This window comes from Apteryx mantelli, chromosome 5 (genome assembly GCF_036417845.1).
Source record: "Apteryx mantelli isolate bAptMan1 chromosome 5, bAptMan1.hap1, whole genome shotgun sequence".
Lineage (NCBI taxonomy): Eukaryota > Metazoa > Chordata > Aves > Apterygiformes > Apterygidae > Apteryx > Apteryx mantelli.
The window spans coordinates 46,518,852-46,532,507 of NC_089982.1; the positions used below are offsets into that span (position 1 = coordinate 46,518,852).

Consider the following 13,656-nt stretch of genomic DNA (forward strand, 5'->3'; position numbering starts at 1 on the left):
TAAAAAGGCTGCTTCTTTCGTTAATCTCGCTGCACTCCTCGAGCAGCACAGGCCATTTGCAGACGAAAAAGATGTATTTCCTTTTGTCGGGTTTTACTTGCTCCTTTACAGCGTCACTGCACGCTCCTTCGCTCATGTCTCAGGGCGAGAAGTGCCGCTCTCGCCTCTCGGTACCGTCCCCGCGTCCCGCTTTACTCTCTCGGGTAAATAACCCTGGACTCCGCAGTCCCCGCGGCTGGGGGAATTTTCTATGCCTCTTATCCTTTTTCCCTTGTGACTGGACTCCTCCTCTTGCTTCTATCTTTTTTTTTTTTGGAGACGGGTAGAGTAGAAAAAAGGCGGGGGGTGCCTCTCCCACCCCTCTCGGCGAAGGGGCGCCTTTGAGCGGGGGCCCGCCGCGCCGCGCCGCGCCTCGCGGGTCCGCTCTGCTCTGGCTTTCCTCCGTCTGAAGCACTGTGTACACAAGCGGCGTGCTTCTGCCTTGCAATTAGGTACCCCAGATTTATTTACTTTTGCCCTTTCTCTCGTCCATACACATATTTAGTGTTTGTAGCTCTTGTCAGCTTCGGGGTTGGGGGTTTTGTCCCGAAGAAGTTATTTATTTTTATTTCTCAGGAGGCAGTTTTAAATCAAGCGCCCGTGTCGGGGGGGGGGGGGCGGGGGGGGAGGACTCGGTCCACCCGACTCCTAAAACGAGCCGGGCGCTGCCCGCCGCCGTCGGGGCTGAGGCCGGGCGAGGGGCCGCGGCGGGGGCGGCGGAGCAAAAGCCCCCGCGGAAAGCGGCGCGGCGGCAGCGGCTGCCCCGGAGCCCATCCACAGAGGGGGGAGCTGCTATGTGTGGCACTGAACGGGGGCCTCTCCAGGTGACAGGGGGAGCAGCTACCAGAAGAGACGGGGGGGTCTCTGAGGAGAGCCGATCCCGCAGGAAGGGGGATTAATGACTTTCGTCCCAGCTGCGGAAGGTAAACGTGATTTGACCGCTGTCACTTTTCCCCCCCGGCGTTTTCGGGATTGCAGGACCAGCCGGGTTCGCCCTGGCCGGCGCCCGTGGGAGCCTCTTTGCCCGCGGTCACGAACCTGCGGCTCCTCTCGCCGTCGCGAAATACAGCGGCGACAAGAAATGCGTCTTCCAGGAAGCGTTGTCTCCTCTTCCCCGGGGCTCGTTTGCCTTTTTTTTTCCTTCTTTCCGCGCAGCTCCGCGCCGGCGGAGGTCGGGGAGGGGGGGATCAGCACCGGGCGCCCTCGGTGATGCCTGGACCGCGGCGGGCGCTTGCGGAGGGGCCTGTAGGGGAAGGCCGTGTTTCTCCTCCGGAGCCCACAGGGTACGCTGTGTTTTCTCTGCGAGGTGAAGAGCGGAGGCGGCCGGGGAGGTGGGAAGAAAGCCACGGAAATTTAGCAAACGATCGCCTTAAAGCGGGGCCGGGGGGAGGCCCGGCGCAGGCGCTGCAAATCGCCCCCCAGCACTGAAACAGGGGCGGCAGCGAGGCGCGCAGGGCAGGGGGCAGCACCATACTTGCGGCGGCGCTTCACTAAACCCTTCACTGGGAAACGAGAAGCGGCTCGCACCCGCGGGTCTGGCACCAATGGTTTCCCTGGATAAGTTCTTCAGTAATCACGAAAGCGGACCAAGAGCTTTCATTGAGGAAAGAAACGTATTTACAGTCAGGAACTTCCCTAGTAGCGGAAAATTAACCTCTAAAAACGAATGGGATTTTCCCTCCCTGTTGTATCAATGAAACTTCTATACTTAAAGACCGATTTTTGCCCTGAGAAGATCTACTGTTTTTAAAATAATAGCAGCATCCAGGGAAATTTTGCAGCCTTAGAAGCATGTTTTAAACAAAAATGTTGCCTGTGGACAGTATGCTCTCAGAGACATTGAGAGCAGAACATCCACATTATCTTTCTTAGAAAGAATTTTCTCGCATGCACGGAGCACAGAAATGTTATTCTTCCCTGTAGATCCTGAAGTTCTTTGGACAAGATTTTCTCCTTTTTGAGCTGCTCGTTGTCAAACGAAGTAAATACTAAAAGGAATTACCCACTGTGGCATTGCGCCTTCAGGTAGCAGAGGGATTACTGTTATAGGCTGCTGATTTGCTGACTGTCTCTTCTCTGGCTCATCTTCCTTCCGTCAGCGTCGGGCCGTTTGGAGGTTTTAGAATTTGTTTTTGCTTCTGTATTATTCAGGTCTGAAGGGGTGAGTTACGTCGCCATTTCTACCCGTTTAAAATTAATAGACTCTTTCTAGTGATTTTGTATCCGTAGGTAAAGGAAGACGGGCGGTTTCGTTGTGAAGAAGTCCTGCGGGGCAGTTTCCTTTCTGCCCCCCTCCCGGGCCTTCCCCAATAGCGAGGCTCGGGGGAATTTAAGGGGCTCGTTAGGGAAATGACGGGGGGGGGGGGGGGGGGGTGAGTGTGTGCAGCTTCCAGTGTCTTTGGGAAGGCTCCTCGCTGCTTTGGCTGTTGAACGTCTCCAAGGGTCACGCGAATTTTCCTCTGAGGTGAGCCCTTGTACAGTAACAGTGTTTTCCGTGTTAACGTTATTATAAAAAAATCAAGGTGCTTTGCGACTAATTTAGCCTTTGTTTTTTTTTCTGTTTTCTTGGACCTGGTGGTTCTAAGCTCTTAATTTTACTGGTGCAAATAAAAAAGGCTAAAGATTGGGGTACAGATTCACACAGTTGTGTTGATGAATACCTATGTACATATAGCGTGTATATATATATAAAAGCAGTTTCTCACTTGTCCACAGCACTTTACTTGAAAAACAGGAAAGACTGACACGGTCAGATTAAAAACCATCTGCTATTTTTAAATGTCTGATTTTTTTTTTCTCCAGGATTATCGCTTTCTTCCAAATGATAAAATGTAGGGATTTTGCTTGTCGTTGCCACAGGAAAAAGAAAAAATTCCTCCACCTCACTCCCCTCCAAAAGAGAAAAATCCAGACCGTTTGGGGGCTTTATTTTGTTTTCATTGCTCTACGCTGAGACATAACAAACGATTACAGGTTGGAAAACAGATTTGAAAACAGTAAGGTCACGTTACTACAAAGGTCTGGTCAGAATTAATCTAGCGTTTGCAAAACAGTTGACAGTTGTGAAGGGTCTTTTTTTGTTTGCTTATTTTCTCTTTCCTCCTTTCCTTTAAAAATAAATCTCTCCAAACATCACAAGCTTTCCCAGTTACCACAGGTGAAATAAAGTCTCCTCTCCCTTTCCTCTTGCAACCAGCGCGAAAGTGGAAGGTGATTTAATTACTTTTATTCTAATCGCTTTAATCCCTGTTATACCGGGAACAAACGACTGTAATGGGACCCACGGGGGGGGGGATGCTCCGGCCGCGCCGCCCGGGCAGGTGGAGCCGCCGCGCCCGGCCGGGGGGCGCCGGCATCACCCAGCACCCGCCGGGGGGGGGGGGTGAGGTTTGGGGGAGGGGGTGTCTTGTTTTGGGGGTAGCGGCCGTCACCGTGTGGGGACCCGCCCGAAACGGGGCGGGCTGCGGCGGCAACCCCCTTCCTTCCCCGCCGGCCCCCACCCGGGGGAGGCTCTGCCCCCGCGGGTCTGCGCAGCGACGGGATGGCTGATTTTCTGGGGTCGCCCCGGCGCTCCCCGGAGGCTGCTGTGCTTAACGGTGCGCCGTGGCAATTGCTCAGATTCCCGGTACTGCAGAGACCCGGCTCCCCCAGTGCCCGAGGGGCTGGGAGGACGGGTGCCCCAAACGTGGGAGCTCGCTGACCCCCGCGGCAGCAGGGCGCAGCAGTGTGCACCTCGGGACCTGAGCCTGCAGGGACCACAACCAACAACAGCGTCACTGACGGCCGGATTTTCTTTGGGTGTTTGCATACCTGTCCAAATACAGTACCTGCCCATTTTTATAAACATCTTTCAGTAAACAGTCAATCAATCATACTGGCAAGCAAGTGGACCAGGAACCAAGACGGTATACAGGCATGAAAAAACCTCACCATTGTAGTACTTGCACACATTTTCTCTTCTACAAGTCTTTCTAAGAGAAATAGTATCTCGAAAGATCCAGACAAAGTGAGGAAACCAAGGTGAAAAAATAGCAGGTGTTGTTAGGAAGTCATACTACGTCTTATGTTTAACACTAGCAAGGCAAATGTTAGAAAAGAAAAAAAAAAGTCTAAATAGTCTGATGACTTTTAAAAGATGCTGTTATACTTACAGTCAGGGACACCATATTTCAAGAATGAGTGGCAGAAAAACATGAAACCTGGTCATTTGAAAATACAGCACAGTATATATATATATAATGTCTGGAAAGGATATGAGTTTACCAGAATTTCTAGTCAGCAAAGAGATCTTTTTGTTGCAGTCACTTCTAGTTTTACCTTAATTTGAAACACTTTTGTATCCAGGGATAGGCCCTTGAAAATGCAGTGTATTTGGTTAATGACCTTTTGATAATACGAGTTCTACACAGCATGGAGTTTATACTTGCAAGAGGACATGGGCCACCAAGGAATCCATAGCACAGTTTCACTGAAATAAGCAGGAAGGTGGCTGTTGCTGCAGAAAAGGTAGATGGTGGTTCTTATGTTGCCATGATCCTAAACTTTGCCCCCCTCTTCTAGATTGTACGCATCAGGGAGACCCTTGGGCTGCTTTGGCCTGGTGGGGATCAACCCTCAGAGAGGTGCAGCTGTGTTAGGGCAGTACCAAGGGGAGCTTTTCCCACTGGTGAAACCTGCTAAGGGACCATAGTGCTGGTCTTGTTCAAGAAGGACCTTGTGACCACATTCCTTCCGTAGAGCCATTGTCAGGCATATTCTTCTCTTATTACAATTAGTACATTTGTTGTGTAAGCTTTCATTTCAAGAGTGAACTTAATATCAAACGCACTTTCACTCATCTTTTGTTAATACAAATCATATGAGGAGCCTAAGACAAATACTACTGGTGTCAGCAGAGTGGTTTTTGATGTTGCCCTTGCAAGCTAGCTGGGTCTTAAAGACATAAGTAGTATGGAAAGTTGGTTTCCTTGGCTTCTCAGGAACTTAAAAGACCGTGCGTAAAGATACACATATTGTCTGCAGAACAGGGATTGGATTATTCATCTGCTTACATCTAAGACCCCCATGTAAAGACTGTGTTTAAAAGGGATTGGATTACTCACTTTCCTGACTGATGTATTATTTTTCATAGCAATGTATTATGGAGCCCTTTGATAGAAAAATCATGTCTTGATCTGCTGTGGCTAAAACTGACACAGAGGGATAAAATTATTAATTGACAATTTCCAATTAAAATAGTACATGAAATAAATAGACTCTAGAAATATTTAATAACTCTGACATAAGTGATATTTTTTGTAAGCATAGTAACACCAATTCCATGTTCTAATCTTCTGGGGTCATAATTGTAAGTAGACTTTCTTCTGCTCTCAAGTATCAGTGGATTAATTTGTGCTTAGATGAACTTCATAATCATTATTCACAAAAATTCTTGGCAATCCATAGGAATGGAATTTTAATGTTATGGGGAAAGTGTGAAAGCTTACACATTTTTTACCCTCAAAAATTCACAATCTTTCTTTTGTAAAGATAAAAGATTGTCAAGAATGGTACAAAACCTCCAAGATCTTTGAGTTAATTCTTGAAGCCACACATGGTATGCTTCTAATTTGAAGAAGAGAAACAGCTACTAGATACCATGAATACAGTATAAACAACGTGAAGAGTTTGCCCACTGACCCAGTATCCTTCAGGAGAAAAGTACCAAAGCTCCCCTTGAAAAGCTAGGACATTTAAAACCAAATTTTCATGGCCAAGTTATGTTTATTTTTTTGTGTCCCTTCTCCTAGCAAAATTTTCCATGTACTCTTTTGGTTCTGAAGAAAATTAGAAAGGAGGAAAAGAAGAGAGAAGTGTACGTTAGATACATCTGACAGTATAACCCTAATCAACCAACCAAACCAGCTTTTTTCAGTCTTTGAGGATACCTTCTAACCTTGGTGATGTGGATAGTGACGAATCTCTTTCTAGATCTTACTTCCAACGATAACGCCACTGACTCATAAGCACTACTTAAGAGTCAGTGTCAGCCAGAGCAACTTCATAGAGATCACATTCCTGGTTTTATGTCAGTCATGGTCTCCTGGGTAGATTATCAGTTTGTGAATACCCAGCTCCTCCTTTGCTAATTATGTGGTACACCTGTACCCTGTGAATTGGCATCAAAGCGGGTAAAACCAAATGGGCACTTTAATCGCAACCAGGGACTATTACCTTACGGTTTATTGCAACAGAGATGTCTTTTGTTTTAGCCTGGTGCTCTGCTGTGTCTGTACAGATGGGACTCTTCCATTTACTTTATAGTCTCCTATACATCACGGACATTGCATTTTACTATTTTTTTTTCTTTGAGCTTAGAGTATTTTTGACTAAAGCATTATGTGTATTAAGTAACAGTATTACTTGTAGTAAGTATAAAGCCTCCAGAGAGTCGACCAGTTTTGTTTTCCCTCTTTGTTGAGACTACATTATCTCAAAAGACTTGAGAATACTGCTCTGTAGTAATTGATAATGGCATTATACAGTGTGCTAAGCTAAGACCATTTCTGGAAAGTTTGTCAGAAGGTGAGGTATTAATGGTATTACTGAGCTTCTTCCAAACCATAGTGATATTCTGATTCTGCTCCTGTAAATAGCTCATCCGCTTTTGACAGTGGTAGGGGCTAAACCTCTCCAATTGTTGTATTTTGGTGGTCTACTTAGCCACCAAAGTATCATATATTCCATATAAAATTCTGCTTAATTCAATTACATAATGAACAACTTCTAAAATAGGTAAAAAAAATTGTTAATCAGCATTTGTGGACTTAATTTGAGGATGATTTTGGAATAATGTGATGAGATGATTAACATTATTGGCATAAAGCTGTTTGACTGGCAATGTGGGCTTCCATTTCTATTTCTTTTGTATGATAAGAACAACTGCTTGTGCTTAAAAATTTAATCAACATTCATTGAGAATACATCTTAGCTGCTAGTTTCTTTTGATTCTGTTATTTAGCCAGTGTTAAGAAATTAGAGAACACTTGTATTCTAAAGGTAGCAAGATTACACACAGGCCATTTACTAATGTCACACTGTCACACTGTGAAGATTCAATAGCAATGACTGAGACAATAATATAATAATGATAAAAAAGATGTTTATTTCCTCACACAAGTTCTTGGATTAGTAACACCCATTAAAATAATGCGATTACTAATTTAGGAAGGATAACACAAAACCATCAGTTACTAATTTGGAAAGGATAACCTGAAACCGTCGATTACTGCATTATTAATTGGAAGGACTGCTTATCCCTGCTTGAAAGCTTTCTTGTTCACTCTCCTAGTGAGAGGGCTCTCAACCTCGAGGAGTTCCCTTCACCCAGCGTCCCAGGAAAAGGGGAGGGGGGGGATACTCACGGTCCAGCCGGAGAGGATGATCAGGTCACGTTCCCGTCCCTGCCCAAACTCTCCTAGCTGCCAAGCCTCTTTTTATACGGCTGGGGCTCTGGGCAAACACTGCTTTTGCCGACTTTTAGCAAGTTTCGCAACCACAGGACTGTCTGTTTGTCTGCTCGGGAGGACCCTGCTAGCGAGGCAAGACCACAGCACCTCCGTATTGCTTCTTCCCTCCGCGCGGGTCCGTGCGGGTTCCAGGTGGCAGACTTCACTTCTGCAGTCTTGTTAATGCTGCCATTCCGCAGCCTTGCGCATGTCAGTCCTTGCGCATATCGGTTGGCAGACGACTTTAGTCCTGTTAAGTCCTCTGTTCAGCAGCTTTGCGCACGTCAGCTCTTGTGCTGTCAGTTCTTCTGCGTATCAATTGACAAACTTCAGTCCTGTTAACTCCTCACTCGCCTGTCAACTAATTTGGGGGGAAGGGAAGGGTAGGGTAGGTTTCAAAGGAAGATGCTGCTCTGCCTAATTCTGGACAGCTGTGGATAGAAACAGAAGTGTTGGACAGGGCAGGATGGCTGTTACTGGTGGGAAGAGGGAGGGATGAGAGATGAGTATCTCTGGCACCATGTGTCCTCTTAGAAAAACCACTAATCTCACCTCTTCCAAACTTCTGTCTTGATCCCCAATGCAGCTAAGAAAATTTAGTCTTAATAAATCAAAGGTAATTTCTTCCTTTGGGCTTTCCTCCTCTTTTACTATTTTGTATCATACATCTTAATTTTCCTACTATTACTAAATACTACTCATTTAAAGGAATTAGGTAATTATTTTCTATGCATTTTAGGGTCTTTATTATCTTAAATAAAACCTGGTTTATATAGAAATTCATCACAATGTCTATCTATGTACTATTTAAATATTCAAATTAGGCCTTTAAGTGTTGTGAATTTCGGTATCTTATACAGCACGATGTAAATTGTCAAAAATTAACACCAAGAAAAAGAAATAATATATTAATGAATTTACCCCCCCCTCAAAAAAAAAAGCTGAAAGAGAAGTTTCAACAAAAGCTGATTACTAACCATGTGACTTCTGTATTCTATCACATAGTTAGATCTTCTTATAAAGAAGGAAAATGATTCAGGCATTATCCTATTTTTACAGTGGTAGATGAATGTTGTGTGTCTATTGTAAATTTTGCTACTATGCCAGGGGAAAAACCAACAAAAAAAAATCTGCTAGTACAAATCAGAAGCAGTATTGTCACATTTTAGAGAGCATGCATCAGTAACTAATATATTCATTGATATAAATTCCTCAGTGGAATATAGAAATAAGAGGTTACATTTAATGATAATCAAGACCCTGCATTTGTTTACATTAAGAAATGCACAAAGAGACATGCATCCCTCTAACACATCTAAAGCAGTTCAGTGATTTCCTGGCTCCTTTTGTCATGCAGGTGATTCGTGCTGTAGAAGGCAAACACAAAACATTGAATGGAAAATTTGTTTAGTCAGCAGGCCTGTTTGAGAGGTTCTCCAAATATAAAAATATATTTCAATTAAATTAGGTCAAACATAGCTACAATATTTCTTAGAATTCTCAATGTGAAGACAGGGAAACTGCAGCTGTGAAAATACTTTTTTCCCATACATAAGTAATAGCTAAGATAAAAGTCATGGAAAATACTGGTGGCATCCTGTCCCAGAACAAGTATGTTCTCCCTGGTGTAGAACAGTAGCACTAAGTCTTTTTCACCATCTAAATCTCTGTGAAGCCTCATAGGATTTTTGGCCTGTTGAGCAGCAAGTAGAAATGGCCTATAAAGGGGTCCACGGGATTGAAATGAAAGGTCAGTCTATTGGTGCACGGTCACGCAATTGCAGAAAAACTTGTGCAATGCAGGGAGCTGTATGTATGTTGTAAGGGGAAGGTCTGCTTTTGCTGTTTGTAAAAACGAAAGTCGTCTTTTCAGTTTTCATTTATTTTATGTTTATGAAGAACACAAAACTCAAGCTATAGTCCAAGAGAATAAACTGCCACAGGGGAAGTAAACAAGAAAAATCATAATTTATTTTTAATATCTACCTTACCTTTCAAAAGAATTGCTCATTTTCTTATGTGGTGGTTGCATATATCAAAAGTGTTGTGAACTTGTTAGTTTTTGACTATTAGCACATGTGTTGACACGGATGTGTCTGTCCTAGGTCCAGCAGGGCATTCCTTGCAACTCAGCAGCCTCCTCACATGAGTAAGGCTTAGAGAATGGGATTCTTACAATTTAATACAATCAAAAATGAGACAGGTTGCATATACAGTCTTGTCGCAGAAAAACTTACCTGAGCAAGATTTGATACTTTTCCATTTAAAAAAAAGTCTTGGCTGCATGGATTAAAAGAACTTTTTTTTTTTCTATAAAGGTAATAATAAATGATATGCCTGCCCTGAAAACTTAAACAATGTTTATACTGGTACCCATTGTCAGAGCCAGACTACTGAAATAACGAATGAGGTTCACTTCCTGAGAATGTGTAAATGTCCTAACTTAGAGTTAAACTGTCAACAGCTGAAAGACAATACCACTGACATGTACCTGGCACTAGTTACTCAGGTTTATTTTTTCCTGGAAAGCTGTTTTGGGCGACAGCGTGGCGTCCGGGTTTCCCAGGTTGCTGTGCTGACAAACTGCAGTGGTGGTAAATGCAGGGAGTCTGACAAAATCTCATTAATCATTTTAAATTAAATCCAACATTCCTCTCCAATACTGCCAAGAAGAAAGCTAACTTTTACAAATGAATACTCTCTCTGAAAAGATCTGATATGCTCTCAGATAAATATATCTGACTTCTTTTTGTCATGTACACATGCAAAATAAGTATTATTTTTAACCTTAAAAATAATGCATGCGTTGGATTGCTAGAAATCTTGAGTGCTTTTTGCGCCTATTTTCTGTAATAGGTGCTATGACTGAACAATACCTCTGAAAATTAGGCTTTCTTCATTTATTCAACCTTTCTGATGAATTGTAGTTATTGCTTTTTTAAATTATAAAACATATATGGAAAGTTCCTTTTTAATGGAAAAAACTTTCATATAGGGAATGGAAGTGTTCTGAGTAAATATTTTATAATCCACTTCTCTAAGCTTGTTTGGATGAATAAGAATGGAAAACTGCAAATTTATTAACATTGTCAGCCAAATCACTGAAGTGATGTAGTGGCACTGTGTTCTCTTTAAGTTTTTACATATACTTTCATTTCTATAACTAATTCTATCTAGCTGGTTATGATTTAATTACATATATTGCATAGTAAGTCTTAACTTCTAACATCTGATACATAATATTAGAAGACCACATAGATTTTTACTTTACCTCCTAAAATCAGTTACATGCAGATTATAAATGTTTGTATATTATTTCTCTTTAAGCCAAAATGAAACCATAATGTGCCTATGGGAGACACAGGAAATCCTTTAAGTCTGTCCTTTGTCCATTTTAACAGTGCTTTTGAGATTAGAGTGGTAGATTTTACAATGGCAGAGAACAAGTCATCAACCTTAATGTTTATTAGTTTTGATACTCACATGAAATATGTGAAAAGAAAAACCCTTCTCTTAAATTTTCAACTGTAATCCAATATAAGACAAGTAAATTTGACTTTTATAAATGCTTGGTATTGTACTATTTTGTACTTTTTAATATGATAAAGTAGGTATATCTTAGTCTTTGCTTAAGTACTCAAAATAATTTAATACTTGCTTTTTTAAAAAACAGAGCTGTAAAAAGTATCAAATTGCGCAATGATAGCTTCTACAGAAACCAAAACTATTGCTTTAAAAAAGAACAACTCCTGTCAATTAATTCATCTATATAATGATCATACCAAACTTCAGTATACTGAAGAGACAATAGTAACATTTATCTGCCCAGCTAAACAGTTTATTTTCCTAAATCTGTATTTTGAAATTGTTTATAATTTTACTTTTTCCAGTGTGCGTGGGGGGGGGGGGGGGCAGGGGGCAGAAGTTGAGGAGCACAAATTGACATATATTTATCCTGAATGAGAATTTCTTGTCCATTTCAAAACTGGCAACCTTGTCTCTAACTTACAATTGTTTAGGCTTTTGTACCTCATTGTAACTTGAAGAAGCTTTGTTTTACTTTGAAAAGCCAAAGCTGTATAAATCTATTGTTTAGAGTGTGAACAAAAATTATACAAGTTTAGAAATAGTTTTGAAAAAATTATGTCAGACATTGACTATAACTGAGTCATGTGAGTATCTGATATACATCATATTCATTAAATATGTATAACATTTTACATGGATACACAAACACTAGTTTCACCTGCATGAATTAACAAAAATTGTACTTGTGTCACATCTGTGTATACTGAAGCTATCAAAGTGTCAGAAATGGCCATTAAGAATGCAACTTCACTGTTGTTTAAGTGTTTAATTAGTGTTTGTAGGGGTATGTGCTGCAGCCTCGTCTCTGCCTTCAGGGTATCCACCATGCAGTCAGCATAGAGGCTACCGCAATGAGGTAATGACGGTCCCCCAGTGCTCTGCTTTCACAATTCCACCTATCTGCCAGGAGAGAGTTGTTCTCCCATGGTTTCCTGAGGAACAGTCACAGAGTATTTAACCTAGTATGAACTTATAAAATATACAGCCAGTTCAAAGGACAGGCAGCGGTGGAATCGCACCCTAATTTGGGAATCACTTTGCAGTACTGAATATCATCATGCTCATGTAATTAGGTTTGGGATCTTCTACCTAAGTCTTCCGAAGTGCTTTATCAAGTAGTTTTCACAGCACACCAATGAGCACACTTAGTAACATCAGGATCAATGATGTTTCTATCACTTATTTCTTTTAAAATGTATGTGGAGAAAGCAATAGCACATTAAAGAAAACCTTCCCACTACTTAGCTTTCAGAGAACTTTTGGAGGAGGACTAAGAGAATTCAAACTTTACCTTTCTCCCTTTGTAAAAGTGGTGTTAAACCTGCTGAAGATTTTTCTTCTTTTTAGGACATGGCAGAAAACTGCCTACCTTCATGATTCTTAAAAGGAAGAAATTACTTCTCTGCCAAGCAAGGACAGAAGAAATGTCTATTGTCATCTTTTTGTTTGTTGGATAGTTCTAAGGGGATGCACACTTGGCATGTTGTATTTGCTGTTTTCTATTCCACTCTGAGTTCGTAATGTAATGCACAGCATGAGCTTGGCGCTAAGCATCTAACGCTAGTTAAAATCCTATTGCAAAGGTCAGATGCTGTTATCTGTACATATGTAGGTGGGTTTGTTTCTCCCAGACTTATGTTGAAGCCTTAAGCATATCATCCTGCTTCTAATTTATCTTCTTGGCCATTACACTGGCCCTGAAGCTTTCTAAACCTTGTGAATAGAGGTACTCAACCATTCCAGAAGGACCAAGTTCTTTCTGCTCGGAGGCTTTGTTCTATTTCTGATTGAGGATGGGTACTGAGAGTAGCCAGAAATTAAGAAAAAAATGCAGATTAAAGAATTATACACACATATATAGTGCAAAATCAAAAACAGTTTCACTGAGGTCAACATAGTTACCAGTGAGAAGCACTTTAGGCATTGCTCTTCATTTGTGGTATGAAAAGAAAACTCTTCCTGATAAGATTAGTTGTAATTTCAGAATTCACTGAATTCTCTTATATTCTTTTAAAACTGTGTAACTTCTGCGAAGTGTTTTCTAGAAAGCTGTATTTTGCAGTCTTCATGCAAGAGCACTTCCAAGAGCACATGGACACTTTTCCTTATTGTCGGTTCTGCAGAATATGATGTTAAAGTTTTGCAACTTTTCTTTGTTTTTTATAGGACTAAAGACCTGAGGCTAAGGCAATGTTTAATATTATGCTTTTTATCATTTAAAAAGTTACATTTAAACATTTAAACAAAGCTCCTCAACTGAAGTCTTTATTTGTGTTTGAGGTTATTTCAGCACTGATGCATGCATTCTTGGGCCTTCTGAAATATATGAAAGAACTCAGATAGAAATGATGAGAAGTTACCCTGAGAGAGGGGAATAATACTGTAAAACTTAGCTGGAAGATTGCTGCAATACTGCAGCCACCTGGCTTTGGTGATGTATGCTACACAAACGCAAATGAAGTTTATGCTTGATTAAAGGTAATGGATAAAACTCTGCATTACCATATAACTCTTTCTGGGTGCATTTTTGCATATGGACCAG

General features: G+C 41.7%; 1 protein-coding gene across 1 annotated transcript in view; it reads left to right on the forward strand.

Moving 5' to 3' along the window:
• Positions 1 to 226: 226 nt before the first annotated feature.
• The window catches only part of CEP44 (centrosomal protein 44), a 56,471-nt gene continuing 43,041 nt past the window's right edge, over positions 227 to 13,656 (forward strand). The window contains exon 1 of the mRNA XM_013942162.2: positions 227 to 491. The gene's annotated coding sequence lies outside the window, so the exon portion shown is untranslated. The remainder of the gene's footprint in view (positions 492 to 13,656) is intronic.